At 47.3% G+C, this 25,072-nt stretch overlaps 1 protein-coding gene and 1 long non-coding RNA gene across 4 annotated transcripts in view; one reads left to right on the forward strand and one right to left on the reverse strand.

Annotated features, from left to right (window-relative positions):
• The window catches only part of ROCK2 (Rho associated coiled-coil containing protein kinase 2), a 663,375-nt gene that overhangs the window by 84,926 nt on the left and 553,377 nt on the right, over positions 1-25,072 (forward strand). The window lies entirely within an intron of this gene.
• The window catches only part of LOC144762571 (uncharacterized), a 222,491-nt gene that overhangs the window by 61,937 nt on the left and 135,482 nt on the right, over positions 1-25,072 (reverse strand). The window lies entirely within an intron of this gene.

Consider the following 25,072-nt stretch of genomic DNA (forward strand, 5'->3'; position numbering starts at 1 on the left):
ATTCAGGAACTCCAACTGAATATCAAACTTCAAAATAGCCAACTATGACTCAACATGTGTTTTTCTTCCTTTGATTAATTGATGCATTTTACTAACTTCTAGTATTAATTTATGTAGAATGACACTGCTGATTCATTGAATGGCTATGAATAATGGTTATCAATGAGGAGAAATAACTCTGGCGCTAAGAGATGTCGAACTTGTCATTGATAATTAGCCTATCTGCCAGTTTCTTCCTCATTCTGAACAATAAACGAACATACATGAAGTCCTGAATGCTTGTGTAGTAGTTTCAAATACTTATGTTTTTTGTTTTTTTTTTAAAAGATTTTTAGCAGCGTATGAAACTTGTGAACCCAGCTTGTGTAGTGCTCAACATCATAAAAAATAATACAGAAATATCGACTTGTACAAAATTAACAGTTTAGAACAAAGGCAGGTAATCTCAATCTTTAATGCTAGCTAAAACCGTTATGTTTAAGAAGAAATTATATTTATCTTTTAATGGCTTGTAATCAAGGAGAGAGATGACATTTTGGAAGCTGATTTTAGAACTAGAAGTTGAGACCAAAAACCCTTAATAGGTGATGGTTTAGTAGTTGTGTGATATTGAGACCGATGACGTTCTTCACCCTTGCGGTTTACAAGAGCCATCAGCAAATAGTAACTTTATTTCAAATAAATAAAATTACTGTTTCAGCGTAAAATAGGAAGAGAGACAAATTTAAATTGGTGATGAACCTCCAGTGGCAACCAGCGGACACTCTTATGCTAGCATTATGTTAACCATTTTTTGATTGCTTTTATGCCTAGCTTCATACAACAAGGGCAACACATATCAAATTTCAGGTACGAATAGAATGAAATAAACAGGTTAGGAAAGACGAAATCAGGAGGGAATTAAATGATTACATACATCATACTCTATTTGTTAAAATGCTTGTCCTCTTGGCTTTTCCTAAAGATGCAGAAATTATATTCAACTTGCTGGTTTCAAGGTCATGAGTTCCACAGCTTGGCTGGAACAATTGAGAAGGTGCTTTCTCCAAAGGTCGCAAATTTTACTTTGAGAGCTACAAGCAGATGATGACTCTAGGAGTGTAAAAGAAAAGCAAATTGGCAGCCAGAAAGCCAAGTGATTTTTACTATTTCTTGTGAATGTTCCTATGCACAATAGTCCATTCTTTGAAGGCACTCCTGGGCCAAATGAGCAGCCATTTAAGGGTATTTAAGAAAAAGGGATAATGTGTTGCCATCTGGTGATGCTAGTGTGATGTGGGCCACAGAGTTTTGGACCTCTTGCAGGCACTGGTGTTTTTATAGGTATGCAGGCAAATGCAAATGATATAATCGAGACTTAATGATAAACGTAAATCTATCAAATTTTCTTCCATAATTTGAACTTGAACTGTTCACCTCTTGGGAAATTCAGACAAATCTGCATTTCTAACACGCACCTTTAAATACGTAGGAGCGAATAAAAGGTTTGATATGCCTAAAGAGATATTTAAAATGGCCTTCCTCTGTTTTCTTACTGTGAGTTTGCAAATGGAAAGCTTAGAATCTAAAAAAGTGAATTAGCAGAGTCAAAAACAGGAGTCTAGCCCATTGTTTCTCAAAATAGATGCCCAGGGTGGTGGGTCTAGTCGCCCTCGTGGGGGTAAGCAGTACTTTTGTTTTAAAGATATTGATCTTCAAACAGACCAATTTATTGACTGAGAGGCTTATCACCAGGCAGTTAATCTGAAGACTTCTGTGCCACTGAAAGGCATAACTGAGTTAAATAATCACACTGATGGATGGAGATGTCATAACCGGGTACCAGTTCATCTCACAGCTTGACATAACAATTAAATATACTGGAAGATTGGTACCTGAGCACTCTTCACTCCATGGACAGAGAAGTGAATGTGCTGGATGAGTCCAGGACCTTTTTTCTCAAACTTATACATGCACCATGGATTGAACGCACTAATGACTGTTAAACACTTTTGGAACGCTGCTGAGAAACCGAACAGTTAAAGCCCACGAGTTTTCCAATCAAATGCCCTGAACATATCATTAACCATCTGAAGCCTAGCTGTCTCCCTTTACAGCGCTTGAGAGGAAACCCTGACTGATAAATCTGCAGCACACTTAATCACTGCTTTCTTGATAATTTTCCCAGAAAAGATGACTAACCTTGTGAAAGGACAAACATTTATGAGAATGGAGTAGTCCAGATTGGATTTTTTCATAAGATGTGCAATCAACCCCATCTTACGTTTGTAAGGAAAGATACTAAATGCTACTGACAGTTGGCCTAGGAGTGTAGTGTGAGTCACTGTGTGGCTACGTAAATAATAAGGCAAAAAATCAAATATTGCAGTTTGAAGTCGGGTTTGTGATTTAAAAACAAAGTTAAAATTTCAGGTAAAGAGTGTATTAAATTGTTCCCGGAGAAAAAGGAACATGTTTGGAACAAAAAGGGTATGTAAAGACCCCAGCAAGCATTGATACATTTGGAATACTATGTGCAGTATATTATTGTACTTGCATTTGTATAGGGTTTACTATCCCTGAGGAGGTGTTAAAGTGCTTTATGGTGAGTAACACGCGCCTCTGGAAGCCAAGTTTAGTTGTACTAGGGTAGGAGAGTAGATATTTGGTTATTCTTGTGCTCTCATAAGTCCCAAGCATTTAGTGTAAGATTTGTGAATAGAAGTAGATTAGTATGGTTTAGGGGGTGAGTCATTATTGGGGAAGGGGTGAGAGGTGTGCTTATCTTAGATGGACAAGTAGAGAGATTAAAGGAAGCTTAAGATGCAGCTATGAGAGACTGGAAGGAGTTGGAGAGAAGAGAAGAACGATTTGGGTGATGAAATGGGAGTGAGTGCAAAGGATGTGTGGCAGATCAGAATGAGCGGTGTTGAGAGTGCGGAAGAGTTTTTATTCTCCTAATGATGCTGTATCCAAACATTCACTCTCTCACCCCGTGCCTTTACACATAGGAATAGTTCTCTCATATTTTACATCTCTTTAAAACAACTTTTTTAAAACTTTATTTACCATTTTAAGAAATCATTAACAAACGTATGCAATAGGTACTCATTGCAGCAGAATAATAATTACCAGAAGGATTGGCAGCATTTAGGTCATACAACTTTTGCGAGAATACATGTAAAGACAAAACAACCAGTAATCATTGAGCGAGGGAGTCGCCTTGATATAAGGTTTCATAAAGTGCACAACCATTCTCATGTAACTGAATGCACAATATAATACCACAGTAGCTCAACCCACTCCGGTAGGGACAATCCCTTCGTTTAAAACCACTTTTAAGGTTACTGTGTTAATTAAATGTCTTAGACCTAGTAAGTGGTTTGTGCCAATGAGCTTTGCTACAAGCAGCACATATATTACATTTTAATTGGTCTTATTAATGTTGCAGTGATTATCATTTTGCTATTTCTTAAAAGTCCGTAAAGGTCACTTACAACAATCTGAATTGCCGTGCTTTGCACTGTTTGCCTTGTTTTTTCAGTTTGAGGTCTTTTACCACTCCTTCATTGTGTGCAAGTGTCACAGTTAATCATTTTCCATATTGATTGGTCTCCTAACACAGGTCAATATTCATTAAGAGTATGTTCAAGCTTCACCTTCCCCGCTTCAGGCTTACAGGTAGTCCGATTCCATTGTACTAGTGTTTGTTTTTTCTGTAAGCTGTAAATGGCACGGTTTGTGTTAGAAGTGTACTGTTCTGTTCCTTCCTGGTTAGGTTAGTCATGGAAATTACTTTAATACTCTGAACCACCCTTGTGACTATTGCAAAACAGGTACATGCACAGTTCAAGACAACTGTCCCAAGTTAAAAGCTGTGCCAGATGCTTAACTGTAGAAGTTGTGTGGTGGGCACACATGCTCACTTCCACCCAGGGCTTTAGGTGCTCAGCCCCAGCAGTTCTAAAAAGCAGGTGCTTAGACGGGTCCCTTTCGGGCTCTTCATTTTTGATCGCATCCTCAGGATGGAAAAAAACCTCAACTCTGCAGCAGTACCACCCTTCACTGCAATTGATGTAACTTCGAAGACACTAGTTGTAAGTCTTTCAAAGTCTCATCATCTCAGAACTGAAGCATTTTCAATATGCTATACTACGAAGCCATGGTTGTTGCTTATTTATGTTATGCAACTAACAACCATTTACAAAGCCAATAGTTCTGGCTTTTTGCAGGCGTAATGTTACTTTTTCTATTATATATCTGGATGCAATGACAGAAGCAGCAAATTACCTCTCGGCAAAGCATTATTTTAAGCATCGATTTTTAGCATACTTTTAAAGCCACACCCTAATTACATCGACCATGCCCATTTGAGAGACGCCCCCCAGTTTTTCATCCCTTAAAGCCCTGCTTCCACAAGCCCACATGGGTGCCCCCATTCATTCACATGCGTACATACTCACACCCACCCATTCAAAAACATGCATTCACATTCTTAAACTCACACATTCACAAACACACTCTTGTAAATACACATCTACTAATATGGACTAACACACTCAATCATTCAATGATCCTGGCAGGACCAGTAGGTGGTGGGAGAGAGGAACAGGATGATCCAGAGGAAGTTGGAGGCATCCGGCAGCCTCAAGCAGCAGGAGCAGGTATATCCCGCCGCCTTCTTCTCGCACTTGTCAGCAGCGTTTGATTCCATCTCACACAAAATTCTGCTAGCCAGATTGAGATCTTGTGGTATATCAGATCATGCACTGGCATGGATCACATCCTCTTTGGCAAATAGGAAACAAGCGATCTCGCTGGGACCTTTTCTGTCATCAGTACAAGTCATCGCCATGGGGGTGCCCCAGGGGGCTTCTTTAAGTCCTCTGTTGTTTAACGTATATATATGGCCCCTCTTGTCTCACTGATCTCGAACTATGGGATCGAAATCACGTCGGACGCCGACGATAATCAATTGATCCGGTCTTTAGACAAGACTACTACCAACGTAGAGGACAATTTTAAATCCTGTTTTACAGCCGTATTAAAATGGATGAGGGAGAATCATCTATGCTGTAATACAGATAAAACAGAAATCCTACCAATTGGTAAAAATAATCCTTTTCAACCAAAGGATTGGTGGCCAGATAACACCACAGTGCCTCCATCGACGGTGAAAGTGGCAAAGAATTTAGGCGTGTGGTTTGACTCTGCCCTTTCATTTAAACTCCATGTTCTGAAATTGACCGGGACCTGATTTGGGCATATAAAAACTTTGAGAACGTTTTTTAATTTGATCCTCCTGGCCGCCAAAAAGACAGTGGCGGTGGCCCTTATAGTATCGAGGCTGGACTACTGTAATAGACTCCTTGCAGGAATTAACAAAACTATCCTGAGGAGACTACAGGTGGTACAGCACGCAGCAGCCAGATTGGTTTTAGGATTACCGCGTAGGGCATCGGCCTCTGCCGCGTTGAAGGCTCTTCATTGGCTCCCGGTCCACAAAAGAATCCTGTTCAAACTCTTACTGACAACTTTTAGAGCCCACCGTCACCTGGGCCCAAGACATCTCTCATTCAGGCCTCATACCACTGTAAGAACACTGAGGTCTACTACTGCAAATCTGCTCAGAGTTCCAGCATTTAAATTAGCCACTAGAGGCGGAAGATCAGCTATCATTTTGGGAGCAAAAGCCTGGAATAGTATGCCTAAGGAACTCAGAGTTGCTGAACAGGAGGGGCAGTTTAGGAAATTGTTAAAGACGTGGATATTCGGAATATCGGATGCTTGCTGCCTAAAGCCTATATAGGTTTATTTTACATATCTGATCCGTTTCTACTTACAGCGCCAGGAGACTCCGTTGGGAGTGGCAGTTTGCGCTCTAGAAAACTACTTTTCATTTCATTAGCTAATCTTGTCAAGTGTCAGCCAATGAGAAGAGGACCTTTCCTAACTTGTCTCAGGGTGGCGTGGGCTCAGTGAGACTTTCTGATCCCACTTCACTCTGAGTTGGTAAGGGTTGTGTGAGGCTTCACTGATTGATTGTCAGCCCTAGGCAGGGATTGATATGCCCCTCTTTATCAGCAGAAAGTTGATCCTTACAGGGCTTCACCAGGCTGGGGATGTCATTGCCCTCAGGTATGTGAGTCAATCAGCCCGGCAAATCGTGGCTGCCTAGTGCTATTTCGTTAGCGCACGTAAAGCACCTGGCTGTCTCACCCTAACATGATGTGCCTCCATTGCTCAGCCTGACAATGGGGGCCCTGGGGGGGGCGGCCGACCAAAGGGAGGCCTGCCACGCCTGGGGGAATTTGGGGCCGGGGAGAGGGGGGGGGGGGGGTGGAGCTGGCACTGCCCGGGGCGGGTTGGGCGTTTTTTCAGTAGTTTTGGGCTGGGGGCGGGGCTTGGTTGGGCTTCTTTTGGGCTGGGGGGATGGTATCCGGCTGGCCACGCGGCGAGACACCATTTTGAGTGTGGTGTCTCGGCCGGCGGGCGGGGGTTTGGCGGAGGGACAATTTTTCACTCACCTGAGGAAGGATGGACTTTAGATTGTGTGGAGAGACGATGGGTCGTTGGACGAGGCGGGAGGTATGCTGGGCATGCTGGACTCATCGCTGGATGTCGGTGAAGCTCGGGTGAGCAGCATGCGGCTCCACGCGGCCGAGCGGATGGGCCGGCTCTGCCTGGTGCGGGCGGTCGGCTCCCACGTGGGACTAGGTGAGTCCCAGCTGCCCATACCCGAAGGGTCCCTACGGCCGCCGGGGTTCTTTTTGGGGCCGTTATACCTAAAATTATACTTTGCTTGTCACTTTTTCTACTTGGGCACTTTTTGCTACCTCCTGGAATTTTGGTTGCTCGAAAGACTTTACTACCTCGTGTTTTTGTTGCTCAAAATTGTCGCTGTGCTCGTTAATGCCTCATGGACTTTTGGTTGCTCACAATGTTTACTGCCTCATGTGTTTGGTTTGCTCACAATTGTCGCTATTACCTGTATGCGGTATTATGTTCTTTTGTAATGTTTCACATTCTGTTTCATTTCTGTTCCTGTTGGGAGGGAGAGAGACGATGGTTATGTGCCTGAGGGTCTCGCACCTATTGCAGTATTATACCTAACATTATACTTTGTTTTCTCTTGTGAAGGCATGCTTGTCAATTTTTCCGCTTGGGCACTTTTATTAACTCGTGTAATTTGGTTGCTCGCACATTTTACTACCTCGTGTATTTGGTTTGCTCCCGAGTGTCACTGTTATCTTTTCTACCTCATGGCTTTGTGGTTGCGCAAGATATTTACTGCCTCGGGTAATTTTGTTGGCTCACATTTGTCACCATTACCTTATGTAACGTGACGTATGCTGTGCACTATTTTCGTTGGTAATGTTTTATTTGCAGGCCCTTTAAGCTTGGTTGATTCATTGGCACATGGCTTGCAAAAGTTATATTCTGTGGTATCCTAATGTAAAGGGCTATGTTCCCTGTTGAAGGAACTGAGATTGACGGGTACTCGGGTGCAATAATTGTGATGGGCATGCTCACGTGCACAAAAGTGATGGCGTTTGTCTGCCACATCAGAAGGACGTTGTTTCTGGCACATTATTGGGTAGGGGTATGCATTTAGCGAAACGACACTGTGAATATTCTTTAGGGTTGTCGTTCAGGGCATATGCGTGACACTGATTTATGGTGTCCCAGTAATTGTGATGTACCACTTATTTTGCTCAATGGTTATAAAAGCCAAATTCACTTGAGTGATCCTTGCGATGGCCATTTTATCTGGACTAGTATGTGTGATAGACCTAGTCAGTGTCTTAAGAAATGTGTTAGACATCTCTCCTGGCCAATAATTTTAGTGGTCATGTTCTGCTGCTCTAGTTAATTTGACGTGTGGGCAAAAACAATTCCCAACAGGTATTACGTAGAGACAGTTTCAGTTATGTATGCCATAGGCATTACAGGAGGAACAGAAACAAGGAGTCAATTGATTTAGGAAAGGGTGGTATTATTCACCAAGGAACAGAAAGGATACATTCTTTCATATGCAGTTACAGTTTAAACAGCACTGTAAAGATCAGATTGACCATACAGCCTGAATCATATGACGCATACCACGCTTAAAGCTCCTATAGAAATAATTGTTTTTCCAAGTGATTGTAACTTGTTTTTTGGAGCCTTAAACTGATGTATATATTGTGTCTAATGCGTCGCCAATGCTGTTTTTAAAGCACTTGCACATTCACCTCACTAACTGTATATAGCACCTTGCACCAAGTGCCACTGGGTTGTCACAAGATCTGATCTTTACAGTGCTGTTTAAACTGTAACTGCATATGAAAGAATTTATCCTTTCTGTTCCTTGGTGAATAATACCACCCTTTCCTAAATCAATTGACTCCTTGTTTCTGTTCCTCCTGTAATGCCTATGGCATACATAACTGAAACTGTCTCTACGTAATACCTGTTGGGAATTGTTTTTGCCTACACGATACACCCATCCCAACGAGGTCTATGGGTTTTGTCCTGTTATTCCTATAATAACTAGTTAATTTGACAGCACATTTCACTACGGAAGTAAAAGATGTCTAGTATATTTTTCTGGAACATTAATTGTAATGAATGTGTCTATAATACAGTTTGTGATGGCATTATCATGGTAAAGGTAATTCTGACTGGCACATTTCATGGATGAAAGGTGTTTTATAACTGGCATATTCTAAGCCTGCATACGCGATGTTTCTGTGAATCCCCCCATTCTTTGGGCTGCCCGAGCAGTCGCCGTGCTCTGCTCGCCGGGCCCCAGATTCAGTTACTCGTTTCTAGACACCTGCTTTCTGCGGGTGCCCCTTCTTTACCCCGAGGCTGCGTCACATGACGCCGCCTTGGTGGAAAGTGGCCGGGCCGCAAGGGTGCAAAGTGTGGGCGGGATAACTGGACGCGGACGGCTTGCTGCGGATTGGCAGCGGGGCGGGGTGGCCACGCCATGTCGGTGTTTTCTGCCGCGTCCCTGTGATTTCGGCGTTTCTCTGTGGTCACGCACGGTTACATCACGCGCAAGCCCACAGCGGGTGCCGGTACGGGTTCCTGTCATGGGTAGCTAGTCCTTTTGGGGAAAAAACCTGGGAATTGATCATGCGTAGGCAACTTTAGACGGAAATAACTTTGAGGTGATTCAGGATTATTTAACCAATTAGGGCCCTGTAGGACTTGTTCCCCCTTTAGTGAAAGTTCTCTCAATGTTTTGCTTTCGCCGTAGGTCATTTACCTGGCTTAGAGTGCCAATCTAGAGGCTTGGGTATTTTGCCGCTGCTGATCAGTGTCAAGGTATAAGTTTTCCCGATGTGAAGTGTAATGGTAATGGGAGGGCCATGTTTGCTAGGTCTGCCTTCCTGGTAAAGCCCTTGTGGGGTGCACGGTGGGTGCCGGGCTAGTAAGTCGAGGGTGCGTGGAGGAGGGAACTCGAGGATGCAGTGTAGGAGCTGGGCACAGTTTGCTAACTCGGCGCGTGTTCAGGACATGTGCAACCACTTGTCAGGCCTGCCCCCCCTTTCTTTCATACAATTTGGGCACCCCTATGGTTGGTCCCGGGTAATCCCTGGGCATGGTGGAGTGTGGGTAAGGGGACGGACAGGTGCTACGGTGTGTGTAATGTCCTGACTGTGCAAAAAACACTCCATTTGGTTTCCACTGCTGTAAGGCCATTCTGCCTATAGGATGGAATGGGGGAGGCCGGGCTGAAGTTTTGACACAGGGAGGGGTTGAGATGTCTCCTAGCTTTAAATGGACAGAAATCTTACCTCTGCAGCAGTACGCTGTTTTGACGTAAGTTATTGGTGCGGTTATATATGGTGAAACGCTAAGGGCGTTCCCTGAGCTGAAAAGGAATAGTCATTACATTTGGCAGGCACGGGCGATTGATTTGCTCGCAGGCGCTGGGCCGGGGGGCGGATGCTGAGACTCGACCCGGCTTCCTGAGCTCTGAAGTTAGTTGCTCTCTAGCCATTACGCCACAACCTCTCGCACAGGTGCCACGGCATGTTTTCCATAGTACATACCACAAGGACATGGTTATGTATGCATGTAGTATATTTCTCTTGTCCGTCAGGGTGCGCGTGGGGCGTTTTTAGGTGCTGACACATTTTGGGGTGCCGGCCTAGGTACAGGTTTTGGGAGGCTCGAGCGGACGGTGCTGGCGTATAGGCGGTAACGGGGTAAGCAGCTTGGTTAGGCCGCAGGCATTTCAAGGGCGTGTGGGGGTCGTGCGTGGGTGAGAGGTACGTTCTTTGTAGTGGGCTTTTTCCTGGTGGACAGGCTCTGGGGGGTGACGCACTGTGTGGAGGACGTTTCCCTGGGCGCCAGGGGGGACGCACGTTCCCGTGTCGGTGTGGTCATTTCTCCGTGGTGAGCTCGACTCCATGGTCAGGGAACACGCCCGCCGGAGGACAGGGGGGGGTCGCGAAGTACGGCGGGGTCTGACGCGGACCGGTGACGCGGCTATGTCGGGGGCGGCGGGGTATGGTGGGTGACGGGGGGGGTGGGGGGCGATGCGGCAGGGGTTTTCCGGGCGGACGGGCTCCGGTGTGCGACGCACCATCCGGAGGGCTTCTCTCTGGTGGGACGGCCGGATTCGGCGGACTGCCTGCAGGCGCTGGGCGGCTTCCCAGGCCTTGTGGTGACAGGGTGGGGCCCTGGGCACCAGAGAGAGGGTACGGCCCGTTGTCGGTGCGGTCACATTTGGTAGAGAGCTCGATTCCGTGGACTGGAAGCACGCCCCGGGGGTGACGTTGACTGAGGGCATGGCCCTATACAGTTGGTGCTGGAGGGCATGGCCCTATACAGTTGGTGACGGAGGGCATGGCCCTATACGCTGGTGACGGAGGGCATGGCCCTATACGCTGGTGACGGGGGGCATGGCTCTATACGTGGTGACGGAGGGCATGGCCCTATGCGTGGTGACGGAGGGCATGGCCCTATACATGGTGACGGGGGGCATGGCCCTATACGTTGGGATGGTGGGCAGGGCCCCATGGTTAGGGGGTGGACCTGCCGGCGGTGGTGATGGAGGGCATGGCCCTATACGGTTGGTGATGGAGGGCATGGCCTTATACATTGGTGACGGAGGGCATGGCCCTATGCAGTGGTGACGGAGGGCATGGCCATATAAGTTGGTGACGGAGGGCATGGCCCTATACGCTGGTGACGGGGGGCAGGGCTCTATACGTGGTGACGGAGGGCATGGCCCTATACGTGGTGACGGAGGGCATGGCCCTAGGCGTGGTGACGGGGAGCAGGGCCCCATGGTTAGGGGGTGGACCTGCCGGCGGTATGAAGGGCATGGCTATATACATGGTGACGGAGGGCATGGCCCTGTACGTTGGGACGGAGGGCAGGGCCCCATGGTTAGGGGGTGGACCTGCCGGCGGTAAGAAGGCAGAGACATGGCAGCGCGGTGTTGAGGGGGGTTTCGCGGCGCGCCATATGGTTAGGGGGGGGTCCTCCCGGCTGGGCCGTGCGGCACATCCCGGGTTTAAGCGGGGGGAGTCCTAGGGGGGGTCGAGGACCGTTAGCACGTCCCTCGAGTGGCGGTTATTCCTATTATATGGGAGAAGAGTAGAAAACCTGTTGGGATTATCGGGGGTAGGTCAAACACAATAGAGTATTTAGCCAGGTGGAGAGGCAAAATGACGTTATGCTAATTGTTATGCTAATTACGCTATGTTATTATGTTATGCTAATTGTTACTGTTTGTGGGAATAAGTTAGGGGAGGGGGTGGGGGTGAGTCAGGAAATTACGTATTTATGAGGTTTAGATTGTGCGGCACAGGCCGAGGATGGTATTGTGTAGGATGCACCTGCTTCCAATAAAGCGGCCTTTATCACACCTACATTGAGCCTCGGGTCGGTGCTTTTCTCCCCCCCCCCCACCCTTTCCCCAATGGGCCCCAATGGGGGCCCTGGGGGGCCGACCGACCAAAGGGAGGCCTGCCACGCCCGGGGGAATTTGGGGGCCGGGGAGAGGGGGGGGGGGTGGAGCTGGCACCGCCCGGGGTGGGTTGGGCGTTTTTTCAGTAGTTTTGGGCTGGGGGCGGGGCTTGGTTGGGCTTCTTTTGGGCTGGGGGGATGGTATCCGGCTGGCCACGCGGCGAGACACCATTTTGAGTGTGGTGTCTCGGCCGGCGGGCGGGGGTTTGGCGGAGGGACAATTTTTCCCCTCCCACCCTCCCTGGGACGTGTTAGGGGGGGCCCTCAAGGGCAGGCACCCCCCTTTGTCGGGGGGGGGTTTTCTCGGCCGGGGTATTTTGGGGGATTACATAGGATTTTGGGCGGTTTTTGTTGGAGGCTGGTGCAAAAGGGGGGTTTTATGATTGGGTGGGGGGTTTCTCATGTCGCTGGAGCAGGTGGGGTGCATCCTGCATGTAGGGGCGGTTATTCCTATTATATGGGAGAAGAGTAGAAAACCTGTTGGGATTATCGGGGGTAGGTCAAACACAATAGAGTATTTAGCCAGGTGGAGAGGCAAAATGACGTTATGCTAATTGTTATGCTAATTACGCTATGTTATTATGTTATGCTAATTGTTACTGTTTGTGGATTGTGGGAATAAGTTAGGGGAGGGGGTGGGGGTGAGTCAGAAAATTACGTATTTATGAGGTTTAGATTGTGCGGCACAGGCCGAGGATGGTATTGTGTAGGATGCACCTGCTTCCAATAAAGCGGCCTTTATCACACCTACATTGAGCCTCGGGTCGGTGCTTTTCTCCCCCCCCCACCCTTTCCCCAATGGGCCCCAAACACTCATGGCGCCTTGGGGAGGCAGGGGCGGGGCACTGACGCCCTCACTGACATAGAGTGCCCCTGGAAAGAGTAGAACTGTTTTTTTCATGAGTTATTTTTAAAAGATGTTCTTGATGTCCATACTTTCCAGCAGATTTAAAATTTATTTGTAGCACTCAGCACTTCTGCCATTTCGAAGAGCTGGAAATAAGAGGAATTGTTGTTACCCAATTTAATGGTACTCTGTGTAACCACCTTTAGCAGCTATCTGCAGTGTTTCCATGCTTGTGCTGAACACATTGTTGGCAGGGTAAACCTTTGGACCAGGCAGCCTCAACAGGTAATTTTACCTAGTTTCCCAGTTATTTACAAACTGTGACTATCTGTTCTTTTGATCGTGAATCAGTAGTTACCATTTCTGCTATTGTAAGAGATCTTCCATCTCAGAAGGATGAAGGGCTGGATTCAAACTCTCGCCCTGCAGATCACTGCATGTTTCAGCTCTCCATGTTCATCTCACTGAGCCATCCTGCCAGCTAAATGCATCTATTAATATATCTTGTAGATCAAAGGGTAGCAGAACTCCCCTCTATCCTCTGCTAGTTCCCCTACAAACAAGCCTGCCTAAGAGGGTGTGTAACGCTATACATAATCTCTCAAAGCCGAGCTCTGCAGAGCTGATTACTTCATTTTCTTTCTTGCCCTATTGGGTCATTTTAAACAAGTTAATTGACTGACTGGCATCTATGGGTAAGAACATCTCACTTGTGCCCCTCGCCGTGCTTGTTTTAAGGCATGCGCAAAAATGTTTTTGTTGTTGGTCAAAACTCCAAAGAAAAGAACCACAAATTATAAGTGCCTTTTGGGTACAAAAAAACGTATTCCATTAGAGCGATGGCCGGGTCAGCTGCATCAGGATAATTTTAGGATTTCGCCAGAGGTTGAGCAATAAGGGTTGGATTAGGTCCGAACTATAAGCTCGATAATGTTCCATACTCCCGCTTAAAGAACTGTTTTCAAAGAAATGCGCTCAATTTCTTTGACTTAATCGATTGATTAGTAAATATGGTGTCATTGGGGGCTTGATGTTAGTATTCATTGAATGTTGGTTTTATACCTCCCAAGGCGCGTGCTCTAGGACTGTTTCATTTCAGTCGTTCGTTTCATTGCACAGTTTTCGAGCCTGGGAACATGTCCGGGGAAGTCTCGAGGGGCCGAGCCGGGGCGATCGTCCAGCCCCGCCGAGTGCACCCGCTCCATTTCTTGCTGGTTTGACTTCTCGTTTTGGTCGCAGCCGCTGCCATGTCCGTACGGAGAGATCCCAGCTGATGTGTCGCCAGTTTTTAAAGTCCCCACCTCCACGCAGCTTCTATTACCTATTTTTAGGACTGCGGATGAATTGCAGAGTTTTGGGTCACCCGCCGAGCTCTGAAAACCGCCTCGCTTCCTTTCTGTTCTCTTGAGCAGTGTTTAGAATTCCATGCATGGAGTTATTTAAAAACAGTCGTAAAGGAGTGATTTGCATAGCTGCTTTCGCGTTATACGTTTTGTCCCTCCCTGTCTTATTCACCCTCGGGCAGCAGGGTACACACATTCCAGCTTTCTTCGTGGTGGCAGGGCTTTACGAGTACATTGCACTTGGATTTCATCATCAAGGGGAAAACAAGCACTGGCAAAGCCAACTGACCTGGACTTGGCACGCTTGCGATTTTTTTTCCTTTTTTTCTGCAAACATATGGAAAAGCTTTAAACGTGTAAACGTAATAAAATTGCTTCTGGTAAAGTATGGAAAAAAATGAGAAGCGACCCGAGGTAAAAATAAATAACTAAATGAATGAAATAAATGCAGTAACACAGGGGGGAGGGGGGCCGGCACCAGTTATGCTACTGCAGGAGACTTCCTTTAGGGGAATGCTCCTTTGTGCACAAGCGAAACGCAGTCGCACTCAGCTAGTGGTTGGAGGTAGGTGGACCCTTTCCCCATGTTATATATACATGCTGTTGTGGGTGGAAGCAAAAATGTGAATTACGTTTCAACAGACCAATGGGGGAAGGGCTGACTGAAAGCCACTCTGCGCATGTATATATATGTATACATTTTGTATAAACACACACACAACCATAAATGTGCATATTTCGTAAATGTATATAGTGTATTTTAATTGCATTTATAAAGTGCTTTCAATCCCTGATGAGGCTCTCACCAACACAACTTCATCCACACCTTTGCCCATCACACATGTATCTTACAACGTGCCACGCTAGTGTGTGCATATCGCTCATGCCCATCAAAGTCTGTTCAACTTTCTAAAATGCCTTGCGCATAGCAGACTTCACAACCCAAATGCCCAGAATGTACTATTCACTGCAGAAACGGTGCTTTCACCCATCTCATCCGCATCTTTAATGCACTCTTCCAGATGATTACCCAATCGTTAAACGAGCACAGACCCTCAAAGCTGGAGGCAACTTCGCCATCATCTCTAAGACCACAAGGCCATTCTCTGCGCTCACCTGCCGCCCACCACTTTGTTTGTATCTCTCTCAGCCCACTTGAATCTCTCCTTTACACAGAATCAATCTACCTCATCTACAGACCACCCTCTATAACACAAACTTACACTGCAAATTCCCCACCAACACTCACACTTCAGCTTGTATTGTACAGACCCCCCAGGATATAGCGGCATGGATAGGCAAATTTAGCGGCACAAAAATGAAAATTTAGCGGCACAAAAATGGAAATTTAGCGGCATTTAGCGGCAATTTATTTTGTGGTTTTTGCAACACCAAACACAGATATCTTACTGTTTGAGTTATTTGACAACATGGAGCTATGTACATTTTGTTTATTTACAATTCAGCCCATTTGTTTTAAGTAAAAGGCATGTTAATCTTGGGCAAGTACGGTAAGTTCTTCGGAGCACTCCAAATCAAGACCAGTATTCTGCTGCTGGTTGTAGTGTAAAAACAATAATGCCCGGATTGATTGCTCTGAAAGGGACCGTCGTCTGGAAGAGAGAATAATTTTGTATATACTGTTGCTCCTTTCAGCATCTGCAGAGCTTGTGACGCAGTCCTTATACACAGCTGCAAGTTGGGAAAGAGCTGGAAGGCGGTCAGCCAGCCCACGCCAAAAGAGGTCGGTGTCAATAAGTCCAGAAACAGACACCTGCACTGCTTCTGGCCCTACATTGTCAAAGTAGAGGCGAAGCTCCTGATCGGGAACTTCGCTGAAACCAGGGATTGCTGAATAGGCACTCTTCTCATTAGGCAGGATGCTGAGTCGCGCAGGGTTGAAGAGGCGCACTTCTTTCAAGAATTGTATGCCTGGCTGGGCCTCCCCCATGTATTTGGCCACCTTTTCTAATGAATGTTCAAAAGCTTCATTAAGCTGGGCTGTAATTTTTTTTTTCTGTGCCAGGCTTAGTTTTGCCCCTGCAGTGGTCTGTACAAACGGCTCTAGTGACTCCACAGTGAGGACTGAATTGTTGGTTAAGTTCATGTGGAGGTCCTCCAAATAATCGTATACCTTCATGGTAACTGGAGTCTGACTCTGGAATAGCTCCATCAGGTTTAAAATGCTTTGGCATTTTTCTGCCACAATGTCCAATTGGACTTTAATGCACTCCCTTTGGTCGGTGTTAAAAATCTTCTGTAGATTTTCAAGGGAATCTGGGGGAGACTTGCTGAGTTGCATCTCTGACTCCACAAACCCAGCATAGGCCTGAAAGTGCTTGCAGTGGTACTGGACTGCGGCGAACCAAGAATTCCAGCGGGTACTGCAAGGGTCAGGTGCCACCCGTGCCTTCATCCCATGGTTCTCTGCAAGATGGTGCAGGTACCTTCTCTTTCTGCTGCCAGCCATATAAAAGATGCGGGAGAAGTACAGCAGGAAAGCATTCAGCTCCACAAAAGGCTTCCTAAATGACTCCCCAACAAGATTCATGATGTGTGCCAAGCAGGTGATGTGGATGGAGTTTGGGTACAGATTCCTCAACACTGTGTTGAATGCCTTGAGCATGTATGCCGCATTGTCAGTGTTGAAGGAAACAACGTTCTGGAAGTCTATGCTGTACTCTGTGAGCACCTTTACAACAGCTTGCGCTACAGTCCCATGGTTGCACTGGGATAGGAAGACTGTGTCCACCAGGTAGGTTTGGATCTGACGGTCACCCCGCGGAGAGACTACTCCAACTAGCACATTCAAAACACACCGACCTTCGACATCTGGTGTTTCGTCAAAGATAACGCTAATCTTCTGATCTTTCAATAGCTCTTTCAGCTCGTTCTTGGCACTTGTATATCTCTCTGGGAGATACCGTTCTTGCAGCTGATGACTCCCAGGTATCGCTCCACCATTCCGTACTCGCTCGTGCAGGAACTTGCGCAACACAGGGTGGTCGGTTTTGCTGAGCGGAATGTTCAACGCGGTGCAGACATTAACCCACTCAGTTATCATTTCGTGGTTTGCGGCACCGGCAGCTGTACTCTTGGTGAATAGCGAGTTCACTGTCATCTGGCGTGCACGTTTCGGCGAAGATTGAAGGTCAGGATCATCTGAACAGCGCTTCAAATGTTTTTGGGACCGCACATGCATATCCACAGTGTGTTTCCGTATGTGGTCCACCGCCACATTGCACACACTGCAAAACAGCACCCCACCATCAGCGTGCATCACATTGCTGTAGTCTCTGGCCCGGTCTGCTGCGGTTATCTGGGTGGGCAGATGTGATCTGTGCTTCACACCCTTTGCAGCCTGCATAAACTTCTCCATTCTGCTTTTCTTGTGGTGGCTTGTTGCTCCCTTGTAAAACAGAAGATCTCCCGGTTGTGGCGCAGTCAGTTAACTCACCTACAAAGATAGTTGGTATTACTAAAGACACCTCAAAGGGGGGAAAGGCAATTGTTGAAAGGAAAGTTCAGAAAGCGCCGGTGCTCAACGATAAGAAATGCATGCAACCCTGAGGCACAAGTAAAGTGACAAACGTGTTGGGCCATAACTGCAATGGTAAATGCCAGTCCCCGAACGGTGTTGAGCAAACAGACAGTGTGAAAAGCGCAGGGGGAAAAAGCCATAGCAATTGTTGAAGCTCAAATTAAGTGCCCGAAAATAGAAAATGTAACATGCCAACGGTTACATGGGTGGTGCAAATTCGACCAAAACGTGTCCAGTCAGCCACGTGCAAAGAAAGAAAGAATTGCCCCAAAATAAACAACGATGAAATTCCCCCGAGGTGCCCACAACCCCAAACTTACCAGTGCGCTGTGGCAGCTGACTCAATTCTGGCTCTTGCAACAGCGGATTCTTCCCAGTGATGCTCTGCAAAAGAAACCAAGTAAAGAGTTAGGAAACTCACCTGGTGCCCACAACCCCAAACTTACCATTACTCAGCGGCACCTGGCCCAATGGCAAGTAAAAAACAATGGCAAAGGGCCAGGATTCAGGACAAAAAAATCAGTGACAGTAAAAAATCATGCCAAAGGGTCAAGATTCAGCAAAAAAATGCAGTACAGTCCAGAGAACACAACAATTCCCCCGAACCAAAACAAACAATTATGACATTCCCCAGAGGTGCCCACAACCCCAAACTTACCAGTGCGCTGCGGCAGCTGACCCAAGTCTGGCTCTTGCAACAGCGGATTCTTCCCAGTGATGCTCTGCAAAAGAAACCAAGTAAAGAGTTAGGAAACTCACCAGGTGCCCACAACCCCAAACTTACCAGTGCGCAGCGGCACCTGGCCCAAGTCTGGCTCTTGCAACAGTGGATTCTTCCCAGTGATGCTCTGCAAAAGAAACCAAGTAAAGAGTTAGGAAACTCACCAGGTGCCCACAACCCCAAACTTACCAGTGCGCAGCGGCACCTGGCCCAATGGCAAGTAAAAATTAATGGCAAAGGGTCAGGATTCAGGACAAAAAAAATCAGTAACAGTGACAGTAAAAAATCAGGCCAAAGGGTCAAGATTCAGCAAAAAAATGCAGTACAGTCCAGAGAACACAACAATTCCCCAGAACCAAAAACAAACAATTATGAAATTCCCCAGAGGTGGCCACAACCCCAAACTTACCAGTGCGCTGCGGCAGCTGACCCAATTCTGGCTCTTGCAAAAGCAGATTCTTCCCAGTGATGCTCTGCAAAAGAACACAAGTAAAGACTTAGGATACTCACCAGGTGCCCAGGACACCAAACTTACCAGTGCGCTGCGGCAGCTGGGCCAAATGGCTCTTGAAACTGAAGTTTCCTCACACACACAGAGCAGATACAGCACAGACAGCAGCAGTGCAAGCTTCCCTCACACACAGAGCAGATACAGCACAGACAGCAGCAGTGCAAGCTTCCCTCACACACAGAGCAGATACAGCACAGACAGCAGCAGTGCAAGCTTCCCTCACACAGAGCAGATACAGCACAGACAGCAGCAGTGCAAGCTTCCCTCACACACAGAGCAGATACAGCACAGACAGCAGCAGTGCAAGCTTCCCTCACACACAGAGCAGATACAGCACAGACAGCAGCAGTGCAAGCTTCCCTCACACACAGAGCAGATACAGCACAGACAGCAGCAGTGCAAGCTTCCCTCACACACAGAGCAGATACAGCACAGACAGCAGCAGTGCAAGCTTCCCTCACACACAGAGCAGATACAGCACAGACAGCAGCAGTGCAAGCTTCCCTTGCATAACCGGTACAGCACAGGCAGCAGCAGGGTGCGCGCACACACACACACACACACTCCCCCACCCCAACACCATCCCCTGCAAAGAGAACAGTTACAACAAATAATGGAATGACATACATCACATTTTGTGATCGGGCCATGATGGTGTTCTTCTGGCAGTGTGCACAGAAGAGCTCAGCCAATAAAGATAAACTTTAAAAAATCCGCAAACATTTTCCCAGGTGCATACAAAATTTCCCACACGTAAAATTAGAGAAATATTCTTGGTATCTTTCCTAGCATGGCAGGGATTGCAAATGCTCAGAGCTTTCCCTGGCAAGAAAATCCCTTTGCAACCCTGATACCCACTGTGACTCATAGCGCGGACTTTACCCGAAGGTGTCAGAGCGCTTCACAAAAGGAACATAAATGGAACACAAATTGTGAGCAACCAAAAATACATGAGGTAGTAAAGGTAATAATGACAATTGTGAGCAAACTGAATACATGAGGTAGTAAAAATGTTGAGCAACCAAAAACACATGCGGTAGTAAAGTAAAAGGTAATAGTAACAATTGTGAGCACACAGAATACATGAGGTAGTGAGAATTGTGAGCAGCCAAAAATACATGAGGTAGTAAAAAGTGCACAGGAAGAAAAAAGTGACAAATGTGCAGTTACAAGAACACAGTATCATTTGAGGCGTAATACTGCAAAAGGTGCTAGACACTCAGGCACACGGACTAGCGTTATGTACTTAATTACTGAGCACCCAAGTCTGCCCCGTCTCTGAAATCAATTTTCCAGACGTGTGCTGTCTGCATTTTTCAGTAACCAAAAATAGGATTCCTACCCAAGAGCTCAGCCTGTAAGTAAAGCACTAGTCTAGAAGGGGTTAATCAGAAGGAAACCATAAATGTTGTGTTCCCCACCCCTCCGAGTTGCTAATCGTTTCCATAAGAATCAAACCTCACAGACAGGGAGTGAGTGTTCTCGCGCTGGAAATATGGCTTTAGTATTGATTTAAATATATTTCACATTAGCTCTGCAGCAGAACAGAAATGCAAACATTAACGTTACATCAGTAACTTTCAATTCTGTTTATAATGGGGCACTGTTGAATAAAGAGACAGCCTTTTATGCTTTAAAAGCCTGCCATGAGAAGCCTGACAAAAGATTAGTTCTGAGCGGCGTTTTTAGTTTCATTTTAGGTGACGAGCTCTTAGCATGCATCGCATTTACTTGGACGTGTGAGTAATTGCGCGAGCGGAGGCTATTACTGAAGGCCACATCTCCGCTGCCCCCCTCCCACCAGGGCAGCGCTCTCCCCTATGTGTGCGGCGAGGCCCCACCAGCGTAGGACGGACTTACCTGTCTTCTGTTTGCCGGCCGGCTTTCCTCCTGCTCCGAGCCCCGGTCTCTGGAAGAGTCTGTGTCGTCGCTGCAGCTTCGTGCTCTCTCCTCCCCCTCTTGGTGTGGTGCTGGTCTTCTTCTCCCTTCGCTCGCCTCTCGCCGCAAATGACTGAATGGGTGCCTCGCGCCTTCTTTTAAGGCGGAAACGGGGGCGGCGGGCGGAAACGGCAAATTTCGCGGGCTTTAGGGCAAATATCGCGGCATTTGCGGAGATCGCGCGATTTCGCGATTTTTTTGCAAATCGCGAAATCGCGATAAGCTGGAGGGTCTGATTGTACATGAAGGGCATTAGGTTTAGGCACCACTAAGAAAATCAAAGAATGTCTTGGACTTCATCATCTCCATACACATTGCTTCTAGCATGACCACACTATAAAACGAAACTTTCTCGACCACAACCCTTGTCACCTGCTCCCTTTTCGACATCTGCTACTGACTTCAGTGGCCCATTTGAATATTTAAAGTTATGGATCATTTGTGGTCTGGGAATGGGTATGCATATCGGGGGCGCAGTTTGTCCGCAATTTCAAGGTTTAGCAGCCCTTTATGCATGTTTTTTCTACATTCTGGAGTTTGCTACCTCTATCCATGTTGTGATGAAGACCCCGCAACAAATTATTTGACAAGTCGAAACATCGACATATCATTCTTTTGACTATGAAATGCAATTGATTTCAGCTTGTAGTTCAATGAGTCCCAATGTTGAACACTTGGTATTGTTCGGTCCACAGTGTGTTTTGGAACTTTCCATCAGCGCACATTGATTTCCCTTCTGTCACCAATCACTTTCCCTGTGCCGTCTTTAGGAGCACCCACGGTCAATATTGGCTGTGTTTCTACTTTTGTTTTTTTCTACCTTTGACAGCAAATTACAAAACCTGTGAAATCGTCTACAAAATGGGTAACACATTTTATATTTATGCTTTACACAAAACTACTCCTGAGAGAACCATTGTTACCTAAATCTTTGCACAGTGGCTCCCCTTTGCAAACTACAAAAGTCTGAAACTCATCGCATCTGCACCGTTGTACACTTGAGTTAAAAATCTAGAATGGAGAAATTCACACAAAGACATGATTACCCTCTAAAATGCCTGCACAACCCACACACTCAACAGTAACAATGACAAATTCGATTTCTACATGAACTCTGTATCCCAAAACAAGAAAAATTGAAACTTCTTTCCTCTTCAAGACTTTTATTTATTTTTTATTTTTTTATTTTTTTAAAAACCTTTATTTGAGCAAGCAAGAAGGTACAAGGATGGGCCTACAACCACACGGGCCAGCCGCTAAAAAGGAGTAGACACATATCATATATGCCCGCAGAGGTAACCGTCAATCAACAATGCAATACTCCACATTATATACAGGACAAAAACAGGTTTTATATATATGAAAGAACAAACATACAAAAAGGCGAGAGTGTATCACTGAAGGTCAGCCCAAGGGACGCAAGGGGGGGACAGCAACGGAAGTGCAGTAGCAATATTCTAAGCACTAAGGAGTTCGGAGGGGGGGGGGGGGGAGGGGCGCAGAGATCAGGAAGAAGAGGGGGGGAGAGCCGGAGATACCAGCTCAGTCCCTATATGAAGATTCCGGGAACGCTAGCCTAAGGAGACAGGGTAATCTCGATAGTGTCCACAAGGGGAGGAGTACAAATGTCGCCACGGTATTCGTTCCATTGACCCCACACCTTCACCCATGCCCCGGGTCTGCCCCTGGCCACATAGACAGTTTTCTCACGGAACATGGACCAATCCATGTTATCCTCCCATTGCGAGAGGGCAGGGGGCCTGGAGGCCCCCCAGAGTTGCGCAATATCTCGCTTCGCAATCATATAGCCCAGGGTGGCCCATCTAGTCTGTGCCACCGAACAGTCCGTGGGCTCCCAAACATTCAAAAGACAGCGACGAGGTTCCGGACGTAAGGATATCCCTGTCACCACAGTCATCAGATCAAGCACAGCCACCCAATAAGCAGCCACCATCGGGCACTCCCAAAGAATATGCAGGAAAGTAGCACGCAAACCACATCCACGCTTACACAGTCCATCGGAGGAAAAGCCCATCACCATCAGTCGCGGTCCCGTCACGTACACCCGATGAAGGATCTTCAATTGGACCAGACGGAGTCGAGCCGGTATAGCCACCTCCTTCGGAGAGGAGAGGGCCGATTGCCAATCCTCATCATCAAGTTCCAACCCATCTCCCATCCACTGTTCCCGAAGTCGGGCCAATAAGTCAGTCCGATTGTTAATCAACTTTTTATAGATCAGGGAGATAGTGCTATCAGGAAGATGTTCGTCAAGGATACGGTCTTCAAGTGGGGAAGAGTCAGGCGGAATCTCACCAGGAGCAAACACCGAAACCAAAGCGTGCCTGATCTGTAAATAACGAAAGAATTCCCGACTACTCAGGCCGTAGTCAGCCTGGAGGGCCTGAAACGGGCGCACAGAACCCTTAGAGTATACATCCCCCACTTTAGAGATCCCAATCAAGTCCCAACGGTCAAAACCCTTGGAAGACCAAAGACCGCCCAAACGTTCCGAAGCATAAAGCGGCGTCGCCAACGTCAAGCGATCCTCCCAGCCCAGGCTCACATTCGCAGCACGCCACACCGTCAAAGCAGTCAAAGTAGGTCCCACAAGATGGCGCCCAGCGGAGCGAGAATAGAGCACTCTGTTAAAGTCACCTCCCGGAAGCTGAAGTTTATCCATCTCAAACGCCGGATTACGACCCGGCGAGAACATAGCGTGATTAATAGCGGACAGATGGGAAGCCCAGTAGTATCTCTTAATATCGGGGAGCGCCATGCCCCCATCGTACCACGGGATGGAAAGTTTCGCGAGAGCAATGCGCGGTCGCCCATCCCAAATAAGTTGCCTCTGAAGGCTCTCAATCTCCCGAAAATAGGTCTTAGGGATAGGATCATAATAATTCTGGAGAGCGTAGAGAAACCGCGGTAGTGACATCATCTTAAACAGGGCCGTCCGACCCAGTGGAGACAGGGGAAGTTTGCGCCAACGGGCAACGTCCAAACGGAGCCTAAGCAACGGGGGAAGGAGATTACGATCAAAACGAAGGGACGGGTCCAAGGTAACAAAAACCCCCAAGTATTTGAAACCATCCCGGACCACCTGAAGAGGAAGTCTACTCGGCAACGGAGGCAAGATACCAGATAAAACGTATACACAGGACTTAGACCAGTTGATGACGAGGCCTGAGTTAGCGCCAAAGGACGCAAGAACGTCAAATAAAACAGATAAAGACTTGCGAGGGGAAGTAAGATACAAGAGGATGTCGTCCGCATAAAGCGAGACGCGGTCTTCGAAATCCGGGGCCCAACGAATACCTTTAAGGGACGGTTCCCAACGGAGCCAGGCCGCCAACGGTTCAAGAGCGAGCGCGAACAACAGAGGGGACAAGGGGCAACCCTGACGGGTACCCCTGCCCAAGGAGAAGGGGGCCGACACTCTACCGTTCACTACAACTTGCGCCAGAGGTTCCGCGTACAACAGTCTAACCCAGCTAATAAACTCGCACCCGAATCCAAATTTCTCAAGTGTCGCCCATAAATAGGGCCACTCCACAGTGTCAAAGGCCATGGAGGCATCCAGGGACGCCAAAATGGCCGGTTCAGTCAAAAGCCCCGCCCTCGCCAGCGCGCCGTGGAGGCGACGTAAATTCAGAGCAGTGTTGCGATGCGGGATAAAGCCAGATTGATCCGGATGGACCAACTCCCCGAGAACCGAAAGGAGACGGGTCGCCAAAAGTTTAGCCAACACCTTAGGTTCAACATTTAATAGGGATATGGGCCTATACGAGGAACAGAGGTCACGCGGTTTACCCTCTTTGGGAATGACGACGATTGTCGCCAGACGCTGATCATAAGGAAGTATGTTCCGCTCACGAGATTCTAGAAACATGGCGCGGAGATACGGCGCCACCTTATCGGGGCGTAACTTGTACAACTCAATAGGCAAACCGTTCGGGCCCAATGCTTTGCCCGAACGGAGCGATCGAACTGCATTGGCTATCTCATCATTCGTAAAAGGGGAGTCCAAAGCAACACGGTCCAAGTCGGTGACACAGGGCAAAGTGATATCACGCAGAAGAAGGCGGGAATCGGCAACATCCCTCACAGACACGGGAGCATATACCACACGGAAATATTCCGCAAAACGATCAACAATGGCGGTCGGATCAATCACATTCTCACCACTCGCAGACTGAATCACGGGCACCACACGATT

This window comes from Lissotriton helveticus, chromosome 6 (assembly GCF_964261635.1).
Source record: "Lissotriton helveticus chromosome 6, aLisHel1.1, whole genome shotgun sequence".
Taxonomy (NCBI): Eukaryota; Metazoa; Chordata; class Amphibia; order Caudata; family Salamandridae; genus Lissotriton; species Lissotriton helveticus.